This window comes from Delphinus delphis, chromosome 9 (assembly GCF_949987515.2).
Source record: "Delphinus delphis chromosome 9, mDelDel1.2, whole genome shotgun sequence".
In the NCBI taxonomy this organism is placed as follows: Eukaryota; Metazoa; Chordata; class Mammalia; order Artiodactyla; family Delphinidae; genus Delphinus; species Delphinus delphis.
Window position 1 is genome coordinate 53402756 of NC_082691.1, and position 7921 is coordinate 53410676.

Below are 7921 nucleotides of genomic sequence, written 5' to 3' on the forward strand. Positions count from 1 at the left end.
ATGAAAAGGGCATTTCAAGGGAAAATGTACATTCTGATTGGTCATTGTTATTAAGTGCATTGTTCAGCAAATGTTCCGCGATATTGAGTTTCAGGCATCAGTTGAATTGTATTATGGTGAAATTTGTGATTAAGGTAAGCTAACTCAAAATGACAAGCCAAGGGCTTTTAAAACCCACATTTCAATGAAATCTGGCAGCACAAAAACAGCTGCTCTAAGTCTGCTCCTCTAATATTTCAAAGGAAGAATAGCAATGGATTTCTGATACCATATGTGCCAACTGCAGAAATTCTAGAACAGCCTGAGAGACCCTGGGTGAAAGGTCACACTCTGCCTTATACAGATGGCACATTTAATTATTAAAGAGCAATTTTAATCATTTAATCATTTCAAGCCCTGAAATGAAAGGTCTTCTCGGATACCTCGAAGCTTGTTGCAACCTAAACTCTGCTGTCATACTTCTATGGAACCAGTAAGAAGCATATGTGATTTCATATCCTAACTTGATTTACATTCTCATGTGAGTTGAATTTGTTTTGCAGGATCTAAAAGACATTTCTCAGAAAAAAAGAAAAAAAAAACTGAAGGTCATGTCTTTGGCAGAGAATTTACCTACCCCTAGCAGGAAAATTAAATCTAAATCCTTGCTTCAGACTTAAATCAGGCTCAGATTCCTCAGGAGGATGGCTGAATGGCCCCTTCTTTCAGCAGATTGTTTGCAGTTCTGCTGGAAATTTTTGCATCTAGCCTCGAAAAATTTTTCAGAAAAATCTCCTTAGCTTTTGTTCATATCGTTGCATATCTGGTATGCAATGTTCCGTCAATGTTAGGCCCTCCTCTCATCCTCTCACCAAATGCGTGCACGCACAGGTTTGCGTGCATACATTGGAATTTAAGGTTATGTGACTTGGCAAGAACCATGGAATAAAATCAAGGATAATTCCACCAATTGATAAAGGCAAAATGAAATGCAAATCTTAGAATTAGCATGTCCATTAGATAAAGAAAATGATACTAGCACTGAACCAATAATAATAGCAAATATTTATTGATTATTTATTATGTGTCAGGCACTGTCCTAAGCTCTTTACATGTTAAAACCATAACAGTTTGATGGAAAGGTGTTATAATTATCTCTATTTTACAAATGAGGAAACAGGCACAGATAGGTTAAGATGTCTATAAGGTCATATGGCTGGTAAGTGGTGGAGCCAGGATGCCAAACCAGGCCACTGAAATTTCAAAACCCATGAGTGTGTCAATACTCTCCAGTTAAAGCCCACCAGGAACACATCTGTAGTTGAACAAGTTGGGTTTATTTCTTATTACAGAGAGGGAGGATGCACAGTATGGGGAAACATGGGGTATCTCAGTGAGTGCGTGTTTAAAAGGACTTATTAAAGGATCTGGCCTTGGGAAGAGCTTAAGGAAGCAGGATTTTTCTCTGGATTGGATGCTATCAGGAAATGGGGGTAATTCTATGATTGGCTATCTTAATAAATCTTATGTAGAAAGGAGGAGATTAGAGAGCTGTAAGTGGTAAAGCAGCAGCAGTCACTCATATTAGCCAAGATAGGGGCACAGAAGGTCACCCAGAAAATAGGTAGAGGAGTCTGGATTTGAACCCAGGCAGTCCACTCTGGAGTCTCCACATTTACCTGCTCTACAGGCAAAGGCAACAGGAGCAGCAGCAGAAGCAAAACAGGGGTGATGGGAGAGAAGTTTTAGGAAGAACCTTGGCTATATCGTCAAGCCGAGTGTCAAAGTGGGAGACGAGCACCACAGAAGTCTCCTATGGTAGCTAACTGCTCTAACAATAGGCTGAAGTGTTTTGTTTTTTCTTAAGTCCCTTTAGGGTACCTCTTTGCTTTCCTGGAAGCCTTACAGTTCAGCCTAACCATAAGTACTCACCGAATGGGCTCTTCTCAGTTTTGAAAGCTCAGTCCCATTATTCATGTGCGTCATAAGGCTACTTCCTCTAAAAGGACTAAGGTCCATGCTGATGGCCTGATGTCCCCAGTGGACTTGATGGAGGCTCCCTTCCCAGCATCCTCAAGCCTATTTTCCACAGGAGTCATCTCCTTCTGGGGTCCTATATGCCTTTCCTGCAATTGCCAGGAGGTTCTGCCGGGAGACTGCTATATTAAGCTTTCATAAAAAGCAGACTAAGGAGGAATGAAATGGACATCTGTTGTGTGCTCCTGTACAGCGATTTTCCTCCTTTCTTGGGTAAGAAAACCCTGATTTCCCTTGGGAACTTCCCCAGTACGTGTAGTCCTGGAAGGACTTGGAAGTGAAGGTGACCTCCCTACTACCCTCCTTCGGCCACCAACACACATACCACCCGGCACAAGTCAGGCAAATCAGTCTCTCTTTTCCAGGGGTCTGGATCTTGAGTGGAGTGACACAGACAGGAATATGTGTAAAGCTGACACGTGGCAGTTATCTGCAGAGACTGTCCGTTCGTGCCTGTTACCCAGATCCCCAGAGCTGCCTTCATCCCTTTCCTTCCTGAAGCCTAACTGTTCAACATTTTCTTTGACTCTCTGAGCTACCTAGGATATTTCCAATAACTTTTTCCCTTAAGTTAGTCAGTTCCTATTGTTTGCATCCAAAGAATTCTAATGGACACACAGAGTTTATTAGACAATATTTTCTATTGAGTAAAGTTTGGGGGGAAATGTCCTTTAACAATGTCAGTTCAGGGCTTCCCTGGTGGTGCAGTGGTTAAGAATCTGCCTGCCAATGCAGAGGACACGGGTTCAAGCCCTGGTCCGGGAAGATCCCACATGCCGCGGAGCAACTAAGCCCGTGTGCTACAACTACTGAGCCTGCGCTCTAGAGCCCGCGAGCCACAAATACTGAGCCCGCGCACCACAACTACTGAAGCCCGCGAGCCTAGAGCCTGTGCTCCACAACAAGAGAAGCCACTACAGTGAAAAGCCCGCGCACCGCAACTAAGAGTAGCCCCCGCTCGCCACAACTAGAGAAAGCCCGTGCACAGCAGCGAAGACCCAACACAGCCAAAAATAAAATAAATTAAAAAACAATGTCAGTTCAAAATAATAAGAAAGGACATACAGCTAAATATCTGGCTTCCAGTTCACATGGAAACCAGACTATGTTCTCCCAGGAGACTCTTGCTTTATTAAGACTACTGATCATTTTGCCCAGCACTGATAGGTGGTCAGAATAAACGGCCACAAAGATAATGGGTCTTTGACCTTGATTTTCATTATGTGACTATTTTTCTTCTCAATGGGAACAGATGATGTTGACTTCACAGCTCTTCTCCAACTTGTTTTTACTGACAAACAAAAAGAGAACAGCTTTGTTTCATTCTGTTTACAGAGAAATGTGATTAGGAGCTTCATAAATCTAAAGACGATTTCTCCACAAAGTCCACTGTTCTATAAAAATCACAGATATTAAGTGGGAAACTATGCTCTTCCTGAAATAAAAGTCACCCATTTGCTTCCAATTCTTTGGCCTTGTGGTGCTCCATTTGTAGTCACACCAAGGAATAAAGTCTTTGGGCAACACAGCAAGAAAAGAACATGGTTATAACTATACTTCTAGAAAGACATTTGGGATGGGGACTAGAAAGCACTTCCTGAATATCTGCATTGGAACATATGCTTGTAGATACTGGAGACTGATTTTATTTTAGAAATCAGATATCCTTAGGAGCTCTTTATTCTGCAAAACAGCAGGTCACACTGAGAAATATGATCATTCTAAAAATGCTTGCCTGTTCTTATTTTCAGATGATTGCCCACATGGAAAATCCAAGAGAATCTACAAGCTACGAGAATAAATGAGTTCAAAAAGTTTTCTTGATTCCAAATCAATAGTGTTCTCATATGCTAGCCATAACCAATTGGAAAATGTAATTGAAACGAAGGTCCCATCTACAATATCATAAAAGCTAAAGGTATAAATCTATCAGCTTCAAATATCAACATAATTCCCAAAGCAACACTGAATGTAAAAAATAAACTGCAGAATGGTAGATACAGGATATTTATATAAATGATAATTTATCTTTTTATATAGATACAAAACATATTAAAAAATTTAAATGCTACAGTATTATATAAACATTTATGGATTAATGTAAAACTTTTAGGTTGCTGGTTACCTCTGAGCAGTGCAAGAAAAGAATGGGACGGGGGAAACATTCACTGGGACTTTATTACTTAAAAAAAAATCTGAAGCAAACATATGGTAAAATGATAAGGTGTGTTGTAGCTGGATGGTGAATATCATTATTATTTTCTTCAGGGGATCATCATTATTTACTATAACTTTATTTATATGTTATAAAAAATGTTTTTAAATGCCACTGTAATTGTAAGGAATAGGACAAAATTTTTTTTATTGTTCTCTTTTGCCAAGTGGAGAATCCAAGTATGAAGATGTGAATGGTTTTGTTTTCCTTAGGCACTTCACCAGCAATTTAGTCAGAGATGAAACATGCAACAAGTTGGAACCTACGTGACCAGAGTTGATGCTCTTTAGACAAATAACCTTCTAAAAATTCCCCTTACGGAGAAAATTATCTCTCCAGCTTTTTTAAAACAGAAGTGGTTTTCGTGGCCCTGGACTAGGGAGAAAAATGTCCTGAGTCCTGGTGCCAATTTTACCACTATTTGGTGACCTTGGAAAAGTTACTGTCTCTCATCCTCTGTTTCTTCTTTTGTACAATAAAATGCAGCTACTCCCTGGTTACCCTTCTCACAGGTTTGCTGTGCAGAATAAATGAGGTAATGCAAATGTGAGACTGTTTACTGTTGTAAAAATGTTAGAGCATCCTGTGTACACAGTTTTCATTGACTCTCAGACTGAATGTTATGAAAAGCCATGTAGTTAAGACGCTGGGGGAGTGCAAACACAATCACTTTTGGGGGAAAAAGAGTAAACTCTGCCTAATATCAAAGGCTCGATATCAGGGGAATGATAATATACAAAGAAGATTTAATCCTAAGGATTCTCTTTAGAAGAAAGTGTACAGAGATGTTATTTTAGTGCTTTTTTTCCTAAGTTACTGGAGGATATTATTTGAAAAATTTCATTCTTCTCTTATCAGACTGAGATGTTTGGTAGAAATTAAGATGATTTAGGTTATTTTTGTTGGGATAAAGGCTATCCTCTGGGAGTTACTTTAACTGGAAAGAGAATGTCAACTATTTTTAAATTTTTATCTACAGATGTAGAAAGGCAGTGGTTAAAAGCAAGTACTCAATAGTTCCACTGTCTGGGTTTGAATCCAGACTCTGCCACTTGTAACTGATGCCAACTTATTAACCTCTTTCCCTCAGTCTCTTCCTAAGTAAAATGGAGATGATGACGGTACCTAACTTTAGGCTATTGGGGTTTTAGAGAAGGCAATCATACCTCTCCCAGGGGTGGACCTAGGTTTTGTGGGGTCTGAAGTTCATATTTTTGAGGGATCTCTTTAAGAGAAAGAATATAAAATTATAAATACACAGTTATAGGGCCACAGAAGGAGCCCTGAAACTTAAGCTTTATTACCTTCATGGTATATCTACCTCTACCTTTCTCTACCCTCCAAGCCAGGAACCAACTGAGAAAGTAGACACAGTTGGAGATCAAAATACAGCCAAACAATCCTTTATCTACAATTCAAAATTCGAAAAGTTCTAAAGACCAAAAGTGTTTTTGTAACTCATTTGACAATAAAATCTGATCTGACTTAATATGATATAGTCTTAATTTATCCAACTCTGTGTGAATATTCATACCTTTTATTGCAGAAATAACAATGTGTTTGACAATGAGGAGTTGTCCCAGAACCTATAAGTAAACCATATAACCTTTCTAAAATCTGAAAATTTCTCAAATTTGAGACCCACCTGGTCCCAGGAGTTTCAGATAAGGAATTGTGTACAGTGTCAGGCATATTACAGATAAAGCTGAATTGAGGAACACATTGGAACCCCAGGAGTACAGGGGCAGGGTTCTCCAGTGTGTACGGAGGGGCAGAGAACCCCCTGGACTAGGGAACAGGTCTCCCTGGGGAATGAGCTGCTGCTGCTTTTCCTTCTCTCAAACTTACCAACTCTCCCAAGCTCGTCCTGAGGAGGAAGGAGTTACATGAGGGGCACATTTGAGAAGCCCAAAGAGGCACTCCCAAAGGAAGAACCTGGAGAGTGGAGAAGAAACATGGCAAACAGGAAAAAATGTCCCCCACTGAGAATAGGGTTATTGTGAAGACGAAATAAAACCATGACTTAAAGAGCTTAGCCTTGTTCCTGACCCATAGGAAGCCTCAGTAGAAGCTGGGGGCACTGTTATTGTCATATATAAACCTCATGCACCGAGTAACTTCCCTTTGGCCTCACTTTCAGGATAGCTTGACCCTTCCCAACTCTGGTCTCTTTCTTGGAGGGTGAGGGAGCTATTTAGAACAGTTAGATCACCCTCAAAACAGTGACGGCTCTTAAGGGATAGATTTCATCTTGTGGTTTCATTTTTTTTCCTCCTTCTCTCATATTTTCTTTGTCCTGATTTCTTCATCCACTTATTTTATATTTTACTTTATCTGGTTACATTTTACTTATTTTTAAACTTTGTGTGGTTTTACTAATGACTTTAAATCCTTTCTGGAACAAGGCTGAGCATAATTATATATAGAATTTTAAAAGAATTCAAAGAACGTCAAAAGTATTTGCTACTTATTCCACATAAAGTATAGATGAAATCAGTCACGTACAGAGGAGAAATCCTAGGATTAAGAGGTCTTGCATGACTGAAATTTGGTGGAGGAAATAACCTTCATGTCAGATATTTTTGTATCCAATTATCTTCTGGCTCCATGAACCAGAAATTTCTCCTTTTAAAACTACTAAGGAGTATATCATCTTACTTTATAAGAAATGCCTGATGAATCAAACTTCTTAATGATAAAATAGGTTGTTGGAGTGGGGAAGAGAGAGTGGACAATGCTAGGCTTTTGGGTAAGTAAATCATAAGCTACACGAAATTACAGTTAATGTATCTTACAGAGATCTGTACACAGGAATTAATCAACTCTAGTATATATATATTTTTTTACTTTTTATAATCACAAATATAATATGTGTCCACTGTAAAGTATTTGGGAAGTAGAAATTAGTACAAAAGAAAGCAATAAAAATTACCCAAATTCTTCAACTCTGAGATCACTGTTAACATTTTGGTGTATATCCACCCAGTCTTTTTTCTTTACACAGACATTCTTCTATTTTCTAAAGTGGGATCATGTTTTACTTATCATTTATAACTTGGTTTTCAGTTAACTACAGATCCTAAGATATCTTCCCATGTTACTATTACTTTAAAATAATTTTTATAACATACATAATACATGTTCATGGTGATATGTTCAAGTTGTAGAAAACTGTGCCATAGAGACAAAAGTAAAATTCTACTTATCTCACCAATATCTCATGTGCACTCCCTAGAAGTGTCCACTGCTAATAGCTGTATGTGTGCACATGTCTAAATGTGTGTACTATATATCCTTTCAGATATTTTCTGTGCCTTTGCAGGGAAATAATTTTTCTACATAAAAGGAAGCATATTATCAATATTATTCTACGCTTTGCATATTTTTGACACCTTTTCTCATCAGTATGGATACCTACCTCAATATTAAGAGTTACATTTACCAATCTCCTTTACATTGTTCGGGGAAAACAAAGTTACCTACTTTACTAAAATACCACATAGATAAAAGACTAAATGTAAAAAACAAAAACCTATAAATAACATACATGAGTATGTTTCATAACTAAACGTACACAATTTTTAATTTTTATCCTCTGGGAGAGGAGACAGCCTTTTAAAATATGACATAAAACAAAAATTATAAAGGAAAAAACTGATATACCTGACTACATAAATATTAAACCTTTCC